This window comes from Grammomys surdaster, unplaced genomic scaffold (assembly GCF_004785775.1).
Source record: "Grammomys surdaster isolate TR1022 unplaced genomic scaffold, NIH_TR_1.0 125807, whole genome shotgun sequence".
NCBI classification, from domain to species: Eukaryota; Metazoa; Chordata; class Mammalia; order Rodentia; family Muridae; genus Grammomys; species Grammomys surdaster.
This window is the reverse complement of record NW_021620638.1, coordinates 794,007-814,318: the sequence shown is the minus strand read 5'-3', so window position 1 is coordinate 814,318 and position 20,312 is coordinate 794,007. Positions and strand designations below refer to the sequence as shown.

Below are 20,312 nucleotides of genomic sequence, written 5' to 3'. Positions count from 1 at the left end.
AGAGAGAGAGAGAGAGAGAGAGAGAGAGAGAGAGAACAACAATAACAACTCTATAAAAAGCAAATTCTGGTTTGTCTGTGTGGGTGCTGACTCCCTCCTGTTATGTTGTGTTGCAGAAAAGAGACAGAAATGAACAGATGAGTGAGGCCACCCCATCTTAATGTTCTGCTTTGAAAGAGAGAGCTGGGTAAAGATGTCTCTCCATAAAGTATACACCAGCATGTGTTGGTTAGAGTGACACATTTCATATCTCTGGGTTAAAGAGGGAAATATTGCTTCCGTTTTTCTGAAGGAGGGATTTGCAGGGAGTCACAGCCATCACTAACCCTGCCCACCCACTTCCTGTTCCCATGTTACAGGTCTCAGTGCCACATGGAATCATTTGCACCTTGATTCTGATTTTTCTTTTTCTAGGAAAAGCTCTGTTGTCCATAGGTAAGAGGGTGGTAGCCTATTGAACAGAAAGCCTGCCTGTCACAGGAGGAAGCAAAGCAGACTCCAGGGTTTGGGGGGTTGTGTTTCCTACTCAACAGGAGAGTCTCCAGTGATTAAAAAAGGCTTTGGGATCATTTTGATCTTATCAGAAAAATATTGGATTTCTAGATGGAAACCAGGTTCTCCTGTTCAGTTTAAACAGTTGCACCACTTGGTAGACTTAAAGGCAGGCTGGACATTTTATTGTGATTTAGTGACTATGAAAAACCTGCATAGAATAGCTACATGACTTTTACAGAATAATGAAGAGTCTGTCTCCTAGCTAAATATTTCTCCCAGAAAACATAACAGTCCCAGCCCATAGTGTCTCCTTGGGTCTAATATTGGCTTCTGCATGATAATCCAGATGCAGGAGGTACAGATGAAGATGACATTATGCACATAAACACACATTCATTTTTTAAAAAATGATTTCTAAGTATTGTTTTTCCTCTAAAGCTAAACAAACACGAAATCCCTAGCCTTAGTGATCATAACACGTGAGCCGTTTGACAGAGAATAATGTCTGCATAGATCACATTGCCCTTTCAATGCCCGAGAAGACCAGTGTTTTTAAATTGTGCATCGTGTTTCTGACCCACCTGAGGTTTTACCTATGATTTGAATGAAAAAGTAAAAGAAATAAAATAGGAAAAGGAAACATGACTGGTAGTGAGTTTCAGCACTAGATGAATGAAAGAAAAAAGAAAGAAAACAGAAAAGAAACATGACTGTTTCTAGGTATGGTAAAGAAGAAAGTTTATTATAGATATGTGAGAGGGCATAGCCAGAGGTAGTGACGTCCGAAAGAATCCAGAGTGAACATGACCAGACTTAGTTACGCCGTCTAGGGAAACAGGGAAGAGGGAGGAGAAGGGAGAACAGGGGAACTAGCTAGGTACAGCAGACATGAGGCTCAAAGGTACAAAGAGGGCAGGTAACCAAAATGGTTGGACTGTACAGGAAAGAACAGAACAGCCCCCTCCTGGAGAGTTAAAGTTGGGTATCACAGCAAGAAGTCCCTGAGGGACTGAGGGATGCAAGGAGAATCTGGCAGCTGTGTCCACTTTGATAAGTTAAAGAGGCACCTCAGCCATTTGTCCCAGGCTTGACACCTAACATGGCTCTATTTAGAATGATCTCAGAATCATAAATGGGGAACTAGTTAATAGAATCTCTGTGGTCAGCAGTCAACAGAATCCCACATTCTGAGTATCATACTAGAACTTCACTTCCTGATCTCCTATTCAGAAATTCTGTTTCCATTAAATACAATAGATAGTTAAGATCTCTCGTAATCTTAAAAGGAGCAAAGAAACACATGTATCCTGGAATATGCAGTCACAGAGGGGCTAATTGGTTTCTGTCAATGTGCTTCAAGGTACTCAACAGTATTTATAAGTACCTGCTCTACCTGGGGTAGTGAGGGCATCAAATAAAATATCCTTAGCCTATTGAAATGTACATTACAAATAACATTGGCCTTCAGAATCTTTAGGAAGGCCTTTAGGAAAGGAAGTCTTTAACTTCAGCTGAACTGTTGGCTACTCCTGTGACTTTGGCTCTCTCGCCTTTGGTGTTCCTGCTTGTAGGATGAAGGTAAAGATGAATCTGAAGAGCAAGGCAGTGAGAGCCAAAGTGAGCATGACTCAAAAATGAGACAAGGTTTCATTTGCAAATATAAGTGTTATCCTAGTGCACAAGGACTGCCCAGTGATCCTTTGAAAACCCTTCTTTGACTTTGGAATGGCCATGCTTTTTTCTATTATTGATGTACTCTTCTAAGCCTTCAACCTCTAGATCTATAGAAATATTTTCATATCTGCTAGCTCCCAGGCATGATCCAATCGTAAAGGTTCTACTGTAGATCTTAATTTCAGAGCTAGGAGTGTACCTCAATGATAGAAAACTTTGCCTAGCATGCACAAGGTCCCGGTCTTGGGTCCTAGTAAAACACACACACACACACACATACCACATGCACTCACACATGCACACATACACATGCACACACACCTGACAGCATTTGCCTAAAGCATCCTCCATTATCTGGTGGTACTAAAAACAAAATATTACAGTCTAGAATGGACAGAAATGTATTTGTCTCAAGAGTTCTGGAGGTCCAGAATCCAAGTGGATGAGCCAAATGTCATGCTTCTTGCTGTGTCATCCCATAACATAACAGTAATCCATTCACAGGGACAAGAACCTCTCTTTAGACCCCAGAGTCCAACACTATGGCATGAGGACTAACATCTTGACACAGGAACTTCAGCGACACTTAAGAACCACAGTTGATTCCTAACAACATTCCTATGGCAGTTACCACTTGGGTTGCAGTGACAGTTGGGGTACCATCCAATTGTAGTTTCCTGGATAAATCTCTCTCTTGCCCAGAGGTTTTACATGTTTCTACTCTTCATTCCCCATGCTGAGCTTCTCATTTAGTTCTGGGGCATCTTCTCTTTTCCCACATCTAGCACTGCTCCAGGGGCCTTCTGAGTTAGCAGAATCAAAGAATCCAGTTGAAGAAAGAGATTGCAGAGGTGCCTGCTCCAAATGAGAACCCTCCAGGCATTTGCTATGAGTGGAGTGACACAATCACAGAAACATACTTATAGTGCTTCTCGTCAAACCAAAGGGAGATGGATTTTCTCTGCTTCTTAGCCAGTAATGCAAGTTAATCAAAGAACACACTAATGTCATCTTTTAAATTGCTGTGCTCCAGGCTAAGCTATTTCAACATTAGCATTACTTCAAACATTTCCAAGCTGCCTCCCTCCTTACTTAATTATGAACTTCTCTTAAAAACATTCCTTAAAACCATATGATACTACAGTAAAACCAACCAAACACCGCAGCCACATTTTTAACTTTTTTCTTTTGTTTTTATGTGAGACATAGTTTATGTAGCTCTGGGTGTTTGGGAATTAGCTATGTAGACCAGGCTGGGTTCAAGTTCATAGAGACCCATCTGCCTTAGCCCCCTGAGCACTGGGATTAAAGGTGTGTTCTACCATGACTGGCATGTTCACATTGTCAGATAAAGAAGGCAAAGTCCATGGGCGGAAGGGGGGGGCACTTTACCCAAGTCTGAGGTCAGAGAGCTGGTGCTAGAATCCACGTTTCTTGAGTTTAGTGACAACATTAGACCCTCTCCACAGTAGTAACCTTCAAATGAAGCAGTATGGGGAGGGTCAATGGATTTTTACCATATTGAGATAAAATTCACATATATTACAAGTCATTGATTAAACCTGTAAGCACAGTGGCTTTTTATATGTTCAGAGTTGTAATCCATCATCATGATTTCAGAACATTTTCATTACACCAAAGTTTTAGTTAATGTCCTATTGCTGTCAAGAGACACCATGACAAAGGTAACAACTTATAAAAGACAATGTTTATTTGGGGACTTGCTTACAGTTTCAGAGGTTTAGTGCAGCAGACAGGGATGATACTGGAGCAGGCAGAAAAAAAAAAGATGGGGTGGGTAGAGGCAGGGAGGGAAGGAGAGAGAGAGAGAGAGAGAGAGAAACTGGACATGTCAATGAGCTTTAGAAAGCTCAAAGCTCACCCTCAGTGACATACTTTCTGCAACAAAGCCAGACTAACTCCAGCGTGACCTCCTCCAGCATCTCCTCATCTTTCTAATCTTTCTCAAACAGATATGTCCCTTATGACTAAGCATTCAAATTCTCATTCAAACCACTATAAACTATATGCACCCATCCTCTCTAGCACCTAAAACCCACTCATCCACATCCCGGGTTTTATATTTGTTTGTTATAGATATTTTATAAAAATTGAATTGTATATGTTTGTTCTTTTGTAGCCATTGTTTTTTGCCTAGCACAGTGGTTTCTGTCACTTTGCATACCTTTAAATATGTTTTTAACATTACATTCATGTCACACGCATCAGAGCTAGAGTAGTATTCTAGTGTATAGGTATCACCATTTTGGTTATCAGCTTGTTAGCTCATGAGCACTTAAGGAGCCAGGAAAAAAAAATGTTTGAACTTCAATGATTGAACAATGTATTCTGGTTTCCAGGTAGGAGTAGAATTTCTGGATCCTATCAAAGGTTTTCTAACTCTATGCTAAATAATTTGAGGAACTATGAGTTTATTCACTTAAGCATCTGCACCATTTTACATTCCACTATTGTATACCTTTCATTTTGATTCATTTTCAACACTTATTATCACTTTGTCTTGTAGCACATGGTAGGTATGAGCTGTATCTCACTTGAGTTTAGATAAAGACAAACATAGTTGTGTATCTTTAAGAAAGCACCTATTCAGATGCTTTCCATATTTTAATTGGACTATTTGTCTTTATTATTAAATTGTATTAAATGTTCATCTAGAAACATCCATCCCATTTATAGCCAGCTAACTTACTTCTTAATCATGCATAAACTGTTCATTAAACAAAGCTATCCTATATATACAGCAAAACAAAGTATGTCCATTTATTAGTTTCCAAGTATATGGATCTCCTGATATAGCTAAATGTAGATCCTAGAAGGTCTTAAGAGTTAGCAAACCTCTATAAATAACACTTGTCATAGCATTAGCAACAACAAGGGTAAGAGAACTTCATCTTTCCCAGAAAAACATTACTATCAATCAACATCGGGATCCATTCATATTCTTACAAAACCATTTATTCTGAGTATTTTTAAAACCTTCTGGTGTATTTTACTCACTTCAACAATAGGGTGGAGACAAGGAATTCTTGTCCTTTTCTGGACTTTTAGGATTGTTTGGTTTTGGACCCCAAGACAAGGGACTGTGATGCATATTTTACATATTAAAGTGGACCTGGTCTCTAGATCTTTCCAGCATCCCTCAGTTCCTACCTGGCATACCCTGCCTCAATGCTGAAATTTCCATCCCAGGAGTTGGGCTTCCCTTGCCCCAGAGGCTTTTCTTTATATAATCCGGACATTTTACTCTCTCCTTGTCCTCCTTCTCCTCCTCCTCCTCCTCCTCCTCCTCCTCCTTCTCCTCCTCCTCCTCCTCCTCCTCCTCTTCCTCCTTCTCCTCCTTCTCCTCCTCCTCTTCCTCCTCCTCCTTCTCCTCCTCTTTTTTTCTCTGTTGCACACCCTTTATTTTTTTTCCCTAACCCCCTTCCCCATGGCAACTCCCTGGCCTTAGTCCTTGGGGTCAGTGAACTTGCCTGAGAGCAGCTTCCCAACAAAACTGCCTTTAATATAATCTAATCTGGTTTGAACTGGCTCATTTTACCAGCAGAGAAATAACCTATCGTTGACTACTGCCCTAACTGCTATTAGCTAGTTTCCTATTGAGTTTCAGCACTAAAACCATCCCCTGCCAAGACATTGAAGAGCCTGGGAAGGAAGGCATCAGTAATATGATGAACAGTCACAGAAGAGTGCTGAGTCCTACATGACTATGGAAGAGACTTCCTGACAGGGTCCCACCCCTGGAGCAGAGCCAGTGGGATATGGATCTCCATGAGTGCTGATGATTGCTGTGGTAGTGAGGCTTGTTTATGTACTACTGTGCATATTTTCATGTTCCTCCTTCAGGGATCACTCTCCCTGTTAAGGTTAATGGCTTATGATAATTAGAAACAACATGAATCTGGGAGATGTGAATGTGTCTACATTCTTCAGTGCTATTACACTCAGGACAGCCTTTAAGGCTGTGGGAAAGTACTCTGAAAACACAAGTTAAAAATATATATAGTTTCTCATCTATAAAAAATATAAGGATGCAATATGAATTATATGAGGGCTTTCTCAGACCAAAAAGAACAAAGGCAGCTTCACTAATAAGCCAGCTTGACAGAAAAATACAAAGGTAGACAGATTTCTAAGGTCAGCCTAGGGACAGAGTGATTTTAGGTCCAGATGTGACGGAAATGGTCATCTCAGAGCCAGATCTCAGAGCTTATTGTCTGTGCTTACAAAGGCAGGCAGTTCTGGGAGTGGTGATCTCAGAACAAAATTCTACCCAGATAAACTTATTGTTAGTACTAACAAAGGCAGGCAGATCTTTCAGTTCAACTGCTATGTTAAAAAAAAAAAATGTCTCAGCCACAGGAACCATCGTCCAGTAACTCACCAAAATGACTAACACAAAATAAAAGAGAGGTGTACCCACTATAAGTTCTCTAGGCCTTTTAAGAAACATGGAGTTCTTCCTCTGTGTACATGCATGTGAATCTACAAGAAGAGTGATACTGTAGACATCAAGGGAATGGACACTGTTCATAAAGAAATGCCGAATAAGTGTCACCACAGCAAACCAGAAGAGTCTACAATGTCACTATGCATGCCATGGACCTCATTGTAAACAAGCAAGTTAAGAGAAAGGTTCTGGCCAAGAGGATCAGTGTGTGTATTGAGCACATCAAGCATTCGAAGAGCAGAAACAGAGTCCTGAAGCGGGTGAAGGAGAATGATCAGAAGAAAAAGGGAGCCAAAGAGAAGAACACGTGGGTCCAACTGAAGCACCAACCTGCACCACTCAGAGAAACACAGTTTGTGAGGACTAACAGAAATGAGCTGAGCTGCTGGAGTCCATTCCATATGAATTTAGGGCCTAGTATACAAAAAAGAAATAAAGGACCCGGGCTGGAAAAAAAAAATGTACTTGCTGTCTTCTAAGAATGATCTAAGAATAAGGGGGCTAGTGTCATAAAATGCTAATTCATGGATAAACAAAAGGGAACCTGGGGTGGATGATTGAATTAATATGTAAATAAAAGACTGGGCTTTGGTCTGCAAGAGCTGAGCTATCCTGAGGGAACTGCTTAGAGAACTGTCTAGAGCAGAGAGCTGTTTCAAGGAGAGAGCTGCCTCAGGCAGAGAGCTGTCTTGAACAGAGATCTATCTGGAGAGCTATCTCAAGCTGAATGGAGGCTGTCTGTTTGTACCCACGATTGACTCCAAGTCATTCTTTCATTGATCCCAAACACCCCTTCCCCAGTAACCTTTCCAAGCTGAGTCTGTTTCTTGGCAGAAGAGGCTTGTCACATAGACCCAGGGTCATTGAAGAAGCTTTCAAGGACAGAATCCTCCCTTCTTCCAGGTACAGAGAGGGAAATGGCTTTACAAATGGACACTTCTTTTGTAACCCTTGCAAACAGGAATCTGGAGGGCAGGGCAAAGTATGTAGTTTGGCAGAACAGATAGATGAGAACTAATAAAAGTTGTCCTGCCAAAGAATTTCTGCTGTGAGAAGCAATTAACCAAAGCACTAAGGCTAATTAAATTAACTGATCATTGTCTAGGGAGTGAAATCTCTGAAGAGTCCTGTGAAGGTTTGAATAGATATGGCCTCTATAGACTCAAGTATTTGAATATTTGGCCCATAGAGAGTGGCACTATTCGGAAATGTGGCCTTTTTGGAGTAGATGTGGCCTTGTTAGAGAAAGTACGTCACTGTAGGGGTAGGTTTTGAGGTTTTTGTATGCCCAAGTTATGCCCAATGTTATACAGTCTCCTTCTGCTTATGGATCAAGATGTAGAATGCTCAGCTTTTCCAGCATCTTGTCTGACTATGCACTGCCATGCTTCCATCATGATGATAACCTCTGAAAGTGTAGCCAGCTCCAATTAATTTTCTTTGTAAGAGTTGCCATGGTCATCGTGTCTCTTCACAACAATTAAAACCCTAACCAAGGTAAGTCCTTTGGGGAGTTCCTGACTCTCTTATGATGTATCTATAGAGTAAACAATTTTATATAGATTAAAATAGTCCCACAGCAGATACTTAGATTCCAAGATAAGTCTCCCATTGGTAGTCTTAGAGTCAGAGAAATTATTTCTAGACTCCTTACATCAAGATGAACTTCTGAGTCTTGTTTACCTAAGACAAAAAGTTTTAGACTCCTTCAGTCCAAAAGAACCCATGATTATCTCCCTCCTCTATTTTCTGTCTGATTATCAAGTGTCAGTGCTGTTCTTACAAACCTAACTCAGTTTCTGTCTGAACTGGTTAGATACCATATACTTCAAGGTCATGTGCTCTTTCACATCACTGATGAATCTTCAACATAGGTTTAATGCACAAAGAAAGATTAATTAATTTCAAACACATTTTGAGATTTTAAAAAATTGTTTAAACAAATCAGCTCAAAGCACGAATTCATGAAATTTTAGAATCCTAGAGAGAATTTACCCATGATCCCTGAGGCAGCAAACAAATAGCACATAATCACCTCAGGTACCTGCGCCTGGTTACTGGGTATTCCTTGGGTCATGAAGTTCTGCTGTGGACCCCACTGGCTGAAGAAAATTTATAGGAAACATCTATAAAGAGGAAAATACTTTATACCTGTTAAATTAATAGTTTTCTTGAGCAATTATCTACAAATCAGAATAAAGTAAAAGCAAACAAGTCACAATTCATAAATCAGCATTCAGAACTAAAGCTAGTTCAGAGGCACCCATCTAGTGGCAAGATCTACCAGCACTTCCTGAGAGTGGAAGGAATCAAGGTGAAGAAACACCTTAGTTGGTTAACTGGTCATGTGTTTAACTCAGACTTAGCTATTGTACTTAGCTCCATGTTGATTTGATCTAATGAAGTTTGGTGTAGAAGCCTGGTCCCTATCAATTGATTTCCATCACTTTTACTTATCAATTGTCTATTTTATGCTTCTTGTTCTCTTGGTGTCATATTTGAGGCAATCCTGCCTAAAACAAAAGACACAAAGATTTATACTCATGTTTTCTATGAAGAGTTTTATCATTGTTAGCTCTAATGTGTAAGTTTTTGGTCCATTGGGATAAATTTTTATATGTTTGTATGAGGAGGATGTATTAGTTACTTTTCTATTGCTGTATATAAAAAAGTACCATAAACAAAGCAATTTATAGATAGACTGGTTTACTTGGACTTAAGTTCGTTAGGGCTAAGAGTCTAACACCATGTGACAGGAAAGTGTAGCACCAGGCAGGCAGACATGGTGCTGGAGCTGGAATTTGAGAGTTCACATCTTAAGACACAAGAAAGAAGCAAGGAGAGTGAACCATGAATGGTCTATGGCTTTTAAAATCCCAAAGCCCACCTCCAATGGAATACTCCCTTCAGCAAAGCCACTGCCTTAGTTAGAGTTTTATTGCTGTGAAACACTATGACTACAGAAACTCTTATAGAGGAAAACATCTAATTGGGGCTTTCTTACAGTTATAGGTGTTTAGTCCACTGTCGTCACGGCTGTATTCAAGCAGACATAGTGCTAGAGAAGAAGCTGAGAGTTCTACATCCAGTTCTATATCTGGATCAGCAAGCAGCAGAAAGTGAACTGGCTTGAGCTTTTGAGTCCTCAAAGCCTGCCCCCACAGTGACAGATGTTCTCCAACAAAGTCCCACCTATTCCAAGTCCATACTTTTTAATAGTACCATTCCCTATGGACCAAACTTTCAAACACATGATTCTGTGGGTACTATTTCTATTCAAACCACCATAGCCACACTTCCTAATCTACCCAAATAATGCCACTGACTGGAGACCAAATATGCTCAAGACTATGAGGGAAATATCATTCAAATCACCACAGTGAGTAATTTCATTTACTCTGCTGCTTATAGCTGTCAGCTTTTTCAAATTTCCTCATTGAAAATATCTTGGCACACTTAAGTCTTAGCTATTAAGTCAAGATTTCTAGCCCCTTGATTCTATTTCATTAGCCCACATGTCTCCCATTTTAATATCACACTATCTTGGCAACTACAGTTTTGTAGTTTGCTAATTTTGAAGTATGAGTCTTCTAACTTTGATTTTCTTTTTTCAAGATTAAAAAAGATAAGCCTTTTGTGAGTCATATATAGTTAGGATCAGTTGATCAATTTCTGCAAAGAAGTTGCAATTGTTTTGGAGAGGACATTGAACTAGTAGGTCAGATTAAAGAATATTGCCATCCTAATACCTTTGACTCACTGATCCGTCAACATGGTATGTGTTTCTGCTTATTTGGGTCATCTTTAACTTCTTTTGGTAAAATCATTTCAAAGAATATATTTGCATGTTTTTAAGAAAATGTCTCATACAGTAGCCCAGGAAGCCTGGAACTCACTATGTAGCATAGACCGACCTCAAAATTATGGCATTCCTCCCATCTCAGACTTCCACGTTCTGGAATTACTGGTGTGCATTCCACAACAAACTGTTTTTCTGTTTGTTTGTTTGTTTGCTTGCTTGCTTTTTCTTTGTCAAATTAATTTTTTTATTTTGTCAAATTTATTTCTAAGTATTTAATTCTTTTTTGATGCCATTATAAACAAAATTGTTTTCTTAATTTCATTTTTATTTGCTCATTTCTACTTCACAGAAAAACAATTAGTTTTGCATTATTGGTTTTTTTATTGTGCAATGTCATTAAATTCACTTATTAGTTCTCATCATTTATTAATGGGTTCCTTAGGGTTTGCTACCTACATGATGACATCTGTGTAATAGCTTGTTTTCTTCTTTCTAATCTGGGTGCCTTGCATTTCTTTTGGTTGGTTAACTATTTATTGTAGTGTTTCCAGAGTAATGCTTAAGAGGAAAGGGTTCTGGCTTTTATCATTAAAAATCATGTTAGTAGTTTTGTGAATAGCCTTTATCAAATTGAAGACTTTCCCTTTTATTACTAGTTGGTTTTTGATGTGGCTCTTTTGCAGAAAGTGGAAGTTATCAAGCATATGTATAGTGTTCTGTCAAATATCTTCTTCATCTATTGATGACAATGTGATCTCTGTCCTTTATTGATGTAGTCTGATATTATAACTAATTTCAAATATTACATCTTTCTTTTTTGGGACAAATCTCACTTTGTCAATGCACAACTTTTCTCTACATTTTTGTATTTGATTTGTGTAATTTTGTTGAATATCTTTGGGATTATATTTATAATAGGTGTAGGGCTATATTCTTGATGGGATATATTTTGATACTAGTCTCACAGAAGTTAAGAAATATTCTGTGCCTTTCCATTTTTAGAAGAGATGTTGTGAATTAGTAGACTTTACTAGTAGAGCTTTCTCATCATGTTAGAGTTTTCTTTGGAGAAGTTTTACATGACTGATTCAGTCGCTTTATGTACTATATGTTTACTTATTCTAGAGACCAATTTGGCATTTTATGTATTTCTGAAGATATCTATTTTTTTTCTTTGCTGCTGCCATGCAGCCATATGATGGAGGTACATTTTCACTTGAGGGTTCCTCTTGTAAGATGATTCTAAAGTGTCAAGTTAAAAAAAAATCAGCCAGCACAGAGGGTATCTTCTTACTGGACATGTACATGTGTTGTGTGTGTTCTTAGACATTGATGCAGTTTAGCAACACCTATAAGAGTAGATCTTCTTTCACTCTGTAGTAAAGATTAATCGGCAAAGTTGAACTCCTCCCTCAAATATACAACAGAAAGTAATACAAGCTGTGTTTCATTTTAACTCCAAAAGATAGCTTTTTAAAAGCAATTATTCAATTTTTTTTCATACAGTCCATTTTGACCTTCATATATCTCCTCCCCGTACTCCTCCCAGATCCTTTCTACATTGCTACCCATGCAATTTCAAATTTGCTCTAAAAACAACAACAACAAAAACATGAAAAACAACTATAACAACAAAAAAAACCTCAAAAAAGAAAATTCAGACAAACTTAAAACAAAAAGAAAATAAATAAGACTAAAAAAAACCAAAAAACAAAAAAAAGTGTCCACACATACAAAATGTGAAGTCTAATTTGTCTTGGCAAACTACTTCTAGGTACAAGATCTTTCCAAGAGTTAAACTTCCCAGTGAAACTTCATTGGAGAAAACTGATATTCCCTTTCCCAGCAGATATTAATTGCAAAAAGCTTCTTTTTTTTCTGTCTGACTTTCTTTTTTTTCTTTTTTTAATTATATAATTTATTTTTTTCAAATTGTAATTTATACTCATTCACACAGGAGTTGTAAACACAGAAAGGTAGGATGTGGGGAAGGGGATGACACTGGAGTGTGGGTGTTCAGGGGGAATACAGATATCTTTCAGAACAGGGTATGGGCTGGATAAGCGTTCAGGGGACAGGTCGCTATGGCTCTGCCTCTAATTCGCTTGTCCTTACCTAAGTTGGTATTATCTGTCAAGGCTACCTATTTACAAGGTCTATGACTACTCAGGCTGGTAAATTGTCACAAAAACTGCCTGTTTACAATAGCTTATAGCTATCTGTTTCAGTGTTTTTCCACAGAGACCCAAGACTTGGTGTTAGTATACATGTATGACAGGCCTATTGCTGATTTTAGGCCTATGGCTGATTTTAGGCCTTCAGTGTGTAATCAGGGCTGCCCCTGACATATCCTCCCTTCTCTAAGTATAGAAGGGCTGTGGTGAATCTAATCTTGTGAAGGCGGGGATAGAGGCCTGACCTCCAGTAATTGAAGGGGACCTTGCAGTGGCTCCAGTCCCCCTGTTGTTGTCCAATGAGGCATGAGGGCCATACCCATCCCGATGTCTTTTCCTGGAGAGGGGATACTTTTGACATCAACCCCTATGCAGTCAGGCTTGTCCCTCAGGGAATCCAGAGAGATATTTTTAACTTTTATTGGTATTCCTTTGCAGTGCTTAGCCTCGCAGCCTAAGCAAGAAATCAGGTCGCCTGTCAGCGTGGGTTCTGGGTGGCCTCTCTCTGCCTGGTCTAGGGGTGGAAGTCCCCTCTTTTAGGTTGGGTGGAGATGGGTTTTGGGAACACCCTGGATAAAGTAACAACCTCATCTTGAGTCTCATGGTCCTCCATAACTAACTTATGATACTGTATCTGAATAAGTTTTGCTACCAAATTATTTATCTGTTGTTTTCCAGAGTTAGTCAGCCTATTTGAGGCCCAGGGACCAGAAGAAATAAGCAAAAAGAACCCAAGTAATGGTCCCAAGATGGGAGGAAATAGGGTTGACAACCCTGGAGAGGCTGAAAACCAATTCTTGTACCAGCACTCATCTTTCTCTTTCTCTCTCTGACTTTTTTCAGGGCCTTCTCTGATCTTTTTCATGCTCTCTTTAACCATCCCCGTCTTGTCTATGTAAAGGCAATATTCTTTAAGGGCTGTACACAGTCAAGAGCTGTACACAGCCTTTTCTATTATAATAGAGTAAATCAAGTCCAATAAGGATCTTTGTGATTTTTGGAGGTCTCTTCAGACAGCGAAACGAGGGATTTCTTCAGATTAGTGATGTTAATCTCTAGCTGTTTGATGTTCTTGTCAATGGCCCTTCGAAGGTCTGAGTAGTATAAGTTCGGAGGCCAGCATCTGGATTAGAACTTCTAACAGCAGACATCATGGGTGATTCATTTTTACCTGGAAAGGAAAAAGAAGGTGAATCTCAGGGAGATTTCTCTTCCCTGGATGTAAATTGTTATTCATTTTATTTTTGGTTGGGCCTGGCTTTGTGGGGGTATCTATTTATTTCATTAATCTTTTTGGTAGCCGATTAGCTGTGTTTTCTGGGGTATCAAACAGGCATATCAATCCTCAGCCACATAAGGGAACTGGGTCTGGGCCATTCCCTTTAAGGGTAAGAGGGTCTTTCCCCATATCTGTGGCATAGTATTTATTGGCCTCGGTGAAGCCAGAGGCAGTCAGCAGCAGATTTGCCATGAGGTTTTAGTTTTAGAGAGTTAAGAGTGAACAAGGCATGATGGAGAGTATTTCAGGGGGACTTCTTCTGGGGGAGTACCATTCCCCCTCTTTTGTTTTTAAAGCCAAATTTTCAGAGTTCTTGTAGAATCAGGGCAGAAGCACCAACTGTCGCTCCTTCCACACTAAGAGAGTCATGCGGACATTATTTAGAGAAATATAAATCTATATTAATAATCTCTTTTATTAAAGGACTGTTATAGCACAGCCGACAACTAATCAGACTATATAATATATCGATTAATAATAGCTTCTTCTACTTTTTGTGAGATTACTTCGAATTTGTCAATTAATTGTTGAGAGAAATTAGGATTTACATCTGTCTTGAGAATATTAAACAGAGATTTAAATTCTTTTGTGGAGAGCTTAAAATCAGATGTTACCCAGTTAGCATCTCCTAGAGACTTTTGAAAATAATATTAATTAAGTAAGCTCTCTTTTTTTCCAGACCCTTTATCTGTTTTTTTTTAAATGGGTGTTCTACATATTTACCTTTCAATGTGATCTCTTCTCCCATTCTCCCCCAAAATCCCTTATCCCATACCCCCTCCTCCTTTTTTTATGAGGGTGTGCTCCAAACATTCTCCCAATCCCATCTCCCTGCTCTCAAATTCCCCAACACTAGGGAATCCAAACTTTCAGGGATCATGGCCCTCCCCTTCCACTGATGTCTGACAAGGCCACCCTCAATTATCTATATAGGTGGAGACATGAGTCCCTCCCTTGGTGTTCTCAGGCTGGAGGTTTAGAATTTGGGAGCTCTGGTTGAAACTTTTGATACTCCTTCTAGAAAGGACCAAAGCACCCACACTTTGCTCTTCCTTCTTTTTCTTGAGTTTCATGTGGTCTATGCGTTGTGTCTTAGGTATTGTGAGCTTTTCAGCTAGTAATCACTTATCAGTGAGTGCATACCTTGTATGTTCTTTTGAGATTGGGTCACCTCACTCAGGATGATATTTTCCAGCTCTATCCATTTGGCTAAGAATTTCATGAACTCATTGTTTTTAATAGCTGAGTAGTACTCCATTGTATAAATATACCACATTTTCTGCATCCATTCTTCTGTTGAAGGGCATCTGGGTTCTTTCCAACCTCTGGCTATTATAAATAAGGCTGCTATGAACATAGTGGAGCATGTGTCTCTGTTGCATGTTGAAACCTCTTTTGGGTATATGCCCAGGAGTGGTATAGCTGGGTCCTCAGGTAACACTATGTTCAATTTTCTGAGATACTGCCAGACTGCTTTCCATAGTGGTTGTACCAGTTTACAATCCCACCAGCAGTGGAGGAGTGTTCCTCTTTCTCCACATCCTCACTAACATCTGCTGTCACCTGTGTTTTTGATCTTAGCCATTCTAACTGGTGTGAGGTGGAATCTCAGTGTTGTTTTCATTTGCATTTCCCTGATAACTAGGGAAGTTGCACACTTCTTTAGGTGCTTCTCAACCATTCGAGCATCCTCAGTTGAGAATTCTTTGTTCAGCTCTGTGCTCCATTTCTTAATAGGGATCTTTGATTGTCTAGAGTCTAATTTCTTCAGTTCTTTGTATACCTTGGATATTAGCCCTTTATCAGATGTAGGGTTGGTGAAGATCTTTTCCCAATCTGTTGGTTGCTGCTTTGTCCTATTGACTGTGTCCTTTGCTTTACAGAAGCTTTGCAGTTTTATGAGGTCCCATTTGTCAATTCTTGGTCTTAGAGCACAAGCCATTGATGTTCTGTTCAGGAACTATTCTCCTGTGCCCATGTGTTCGAGGCTTTTCACCAATTTCTCTTCTATTAGTTTCAGTGTAGCTGGTTTTATGTAGAGGTCCTTGATCCACTTGGAATTGAGTTTTGTACAAGGAGATAAGTTTGGATTTGCATTCTTCTACATGCTGACCTCCAGTTGGACCAGCAACATTTGTTGAAAATGCTGTCTTTTTTACACTGGATGGTTTTAGCTCCTTTGTCAAAGATCAAATGACCACAAGTTTTGGGGTTCATTTCTGGGTCTTCTATTCTATTCCATTGGTCCTCCTGCTTGTCTCTGTTCCAATACCATGCAGTTTTTACCACTATTGCTTTGTAGTACAGCTTGAAGTCGGGGATGGCGATTCCTCCAGAAGTTCTTTTATTGCTGAGAGTAGTTCTCACTATCCTGGGTTTTTTGTTATTTCAAATGAATTTTAAGATTGTTCTTTCTATCTCTGTGAAGAATTGAGTGGGAATTTTGATGGGGATTGCATTAAATCTGTAGATTGCTTTTGGCAAGATAGCCATTTTTGCTATATTAATCCTTCCAATCCATGAGCATGGGAGATCTTTCCATCTTCTGAGATCTGTTTCGATTTCTTTCTTCAGGGGCTTGAAGTTCTTGTCATACAGGTCTTTTACTTGCTTGGTTAGATTCACACCAAGGTATTTTATATTATCTGTGACTATTGTGAAGGGTGTCATTTCCATAATTTCTTTCTCAGCCAGTTTATCTTTTGAGTAGAGGAAGGCTACTGATCTGCTTGAGTTAATTTTATATCCAGCCACTTTGCTAAAGTTGTTTATCAGGTTTAGGAGTTCTCTGATGGAAGTTTTGGGGTCACTTAAGTATACTATCATATCATCTGCAAATGAGATTTTGACTTCTTCATTTCCAATTTGTATCCCTTTGACCTCCTTATGTTGCCTAACTGCTCTGGCTAGGACTTCCAATACTATATTGAATAGGTAAGGGGAGAGTGGACAGCCTTGCCTAGTCGCTGATTTTAGTGGGATTGCTTCAAGTTTCTCTCCATTTAGTTTGATGGTGGCTACTGGTTTGGTGTATATTGCTTTTACTATGTTTAGGTATGGACCTTGAATTCCTGACCTTTCCAAGACTTTTACCATGAAGGGGTGTTGAATTTTGTCAAAAGCTTTCTCAGCACCTAGTGATATGATCATGTGGTTTTTTTCTTTGAGTTTGTTTATATAGTGGATTACGTTGATGGATTTCCATATATTGAACCAGCCCTGCATTCCTGGGATAAAGCCTACTTGATCATGATGGATAATTGTTTTGATGTGTTCTTGGATTCGGTTCGGTAGAATTTTATTGAGTAATTTTGCATCAATGTTCAGAAGGGAGAGTGGTGTGAAGTTCTCCTTCTTTGTTGGGTCTTTGTGTGGTTTAGGTATGAGCGTAACTGTGGCTTCATAGAATGAATTGGGTAGTATTCCTTCTGTTTCTATTTTGTGGAATAGTTGGAAGAGAATTGTAATTAAGTCTTCGTTGAAGGTCTGATAGAATTCTGCACTCAAACCATCTGGTCCCAGACTTTTTTTTTGTGGAGAGACTTTTAATGACTGCTTCTATTTCTTTTGGGGTTATGGGACTGTTTAGGTGATTTATCTGCTCCTGATTTAACATTGGTAACTGGTATTTGTCTAGAAAATTGTCCATTTCATTCAGATTTTCCAATTTTGTTGAGTATAGGCTTTTGTAGTAAGATCTGATGGTTTTTTTTTTAATTTCCTCAGTTTCTGTTGTTATGTCACCCTTTTCAGTTCTGATTTTATTGATTTGGATACTGTCTCTCTGTCCTCGGATTAGTCTGGCTAAGGGTTTATCTATCTTGTTGATTTTCTCAAAGATCCAGCTCCTGGTTTTATTAATTCTTTGTATAGTTCTTTTTGTTTCTATTTGGTTGGTTTTAGCCCTGAGTTTGATTATTTCCTGCCTTCTACTCCTCTTGGGTGAATTAGCTTCTTATTGTTCTAGGGCTTTCAGGTGGATTGTCAAGCTGCTAGTGTAAGCTCCCTCCAGTTTATTTTTGTAGGCACTTAGAGCTATGAATTTTCCTCTTAGCACTGCTTTCATTGTATCCCATAGGTTTTCGTATGATGTGTCATCATTTTCATTAAATTCTAAAAAGTCTTTAATTTCTTTCTTTATTTCTTCCCTGACCAGATTATCAATGAGTAGGGTGTTGTTCAGTTTCCATGTGAATGTGAACTTTCCATTGTCTTTCTCATTATTGAAGACCAGCTTTAGACCATGCTGATCTGATAGGATGCAAGGGATTATTTCAAATTTTTTGAATCTGTTGAGGTCTATTTTGTGCCCAATTATATGGTCTATTTTGGAGAAGGTACCATGAGATGTTGAGAAAAAGGTATATTCTTTTGCTTTAGGGTGAAATGTTCTATAGATGTCTGTTAAATCCATTTGGTTCATAACTTCTATTAGTTTCACTCTATCTCTGTTTAGTTTCTGTTTCCAAGATCAATCCATTGCTGAGAGCGGGGTGTTGAAGTCTCCCACTATTTTTGTGTGAGGTGCAATGTGTGCTTTGAACTTTAGTAAGGTTTCCTTAATGAAGGTGGGTGCTCTTGCATTTGGTGCATAGATATTAAGAATTGAGAGTTCATGTTGGTTGACTTTTCCTTTGACTAGTATGAAATAACCTTCCTTATCCTTTTTGACAGTTTTAAGTTGAAAGTCGACTTTATTCGATATTAGAATGGCTACTCCAGCTTGTTTCTTAGGGCCATTTGCTTGAAAAATTGTTTTCCAACCTTTTACTCTAAGGTAGTGTCTGTCTTTGTGGCTGAGGTGGGTTTCCTGTAAGCAGCAAAAAGCTGGGTCCTGTTTGCGTATCCAGTCCATTAGCCTATGCCTTTTTATTGGGGAATTGAGTCCATTGATGTTAAGAGATATTAAGGAGAGGGTGTTGTTGCTTCCTGTCATTTTTGCTAATAGTGGAGGCATTGTTTGTGTGGTTATCTTCTTTTGGGTTTGTTAGAAGGGGATTTTTTCTTGCTCTTTCTATGGTATAGTTGCCCTCCTTGTATTGGAGCTTTCCTGTTATTATCCTTTGTAGAGCTGGGTTTGTGGAAAGATACTGTATAAATTTGGCTTTGTCTTGGTTTCTCCATCTATGGTAATTGAGAATTTTGCTGGGTATAGTAGCCTGGGCTGCCATTTATGTTCTCTTAGGGTCTGTATGACATCTGTCCAGGATCTTCTGGCTTTTATAGTATCTGGTGAGAAGTCAGGCGTAATTCTGATAGGTTTGCCTTTATATGTTACTTGGCCTTTTTCCCTTGCTGCTTTTAAAATTCTTTCTTTGTTTTGTGCATTTTGTGTTTTGACTATTATGTGACGGGAGGTATTTCTTTTCTGATCTAGTCTATTTGGTGTTCTGTAGGCTTCTTGTATGATTATGGGATTATGATTATTCTCATTCCTTAGGTTAGGGAAGTTTTCTTCTATAATTTTGTTGAAGATATTTATTGGCCCTTTAAGTTGGGAATCTTCACTCTCTTCTATACCTATTATCCTTAGGGTTGGTCTTCTCATTTTGTCCTGGATTTCCTGGATGTTTTGCATTAATAACTTTTTGCATTTTGTGTTTTCTTTGACAGTTGTGTCAATATTTTCTATGGTATCTTCTGCACCTGAGATTCTTTCTTCTATCTCTTGTATTCTGTTGGTGATGCTTGTGTCTATGACTCCTGATTTCTTTCATAGGTTTTCTATCTCCAGAGTAGTCTCCCTTTGTGCTTTCTTAATTGTTTCTATTCCCATTTTTATGTCCTGGATGGTTTTGTTCAATTCCTTCACCTGTTTGTTTGTGTTTTCTTATAATTCTTTAAGGGATTTTTGTGTTTCCTCTTTAAGGACTTCTACCTATTTACCTGTGTTCTCAAATATTTTGAGAGTGTTATTTATATCCTTCTTAAAGTCCTCTATCATTATCATTAGATGTGATTTTAGATCTGGTTCTTGCTTTCCTGGTGATATGGGGAGTTCAGGACTTTCTAACGTGGGAGAACTAGGTTCTGATGATGGCAGGAACCTTGGGTTGCTGGTGCTTGTGTTCTTGCGCTTGCCTTTTGCCATCTGGATCTCCTTTGTGCTATTTGTGCTGTCTCTGACTGGAGCCTGTCTTTCCTATTATCTAGGTTGTGTCAGAACTGTTTGGGATGGGTTTTGCTGCTGTGGTTAGAGCTGAGGCTCAAGATTCCTCAGTGCTCAGGTAGAGACAGGAAGGAACCCGTGCTCTGGGCCAGGAGTGAGTTTCTAGGTCCCAGTTGCTCCCTGTTTGGGGCAAGTGTTGCTGCCTCCCTGCCTAGAATACTGGTTGGGTTAGAGCTCCTGGGATCCCAGCTTCCTCTGGTTTCTGTGAGGTTGGATGCAGAGCTGACTCCTGGGATCTGCTGAGCGGGGGG

At 39.1% G+C, this 20,312-nt stretch overlaps 1 protein-coding gene and 1 pseudogene across 2 annotated transcripts in view; both read left to right on the top strand.

Annotated features, from left to right (window-relative positions):
- The window catches only part of Aoah (acyloxyacyl hydrolase), a 217,728-nt gene that overhangs the window by 29,079 nt on the left and 168,337 nt on the right, over positions 1–20,312 (top strand). The gene's annotated exons all lie outside the window — the stretch shown is intronic.
- LOC114640343 lies at positions 6,576–7,055 on the top strand (annotated as a pseudogene).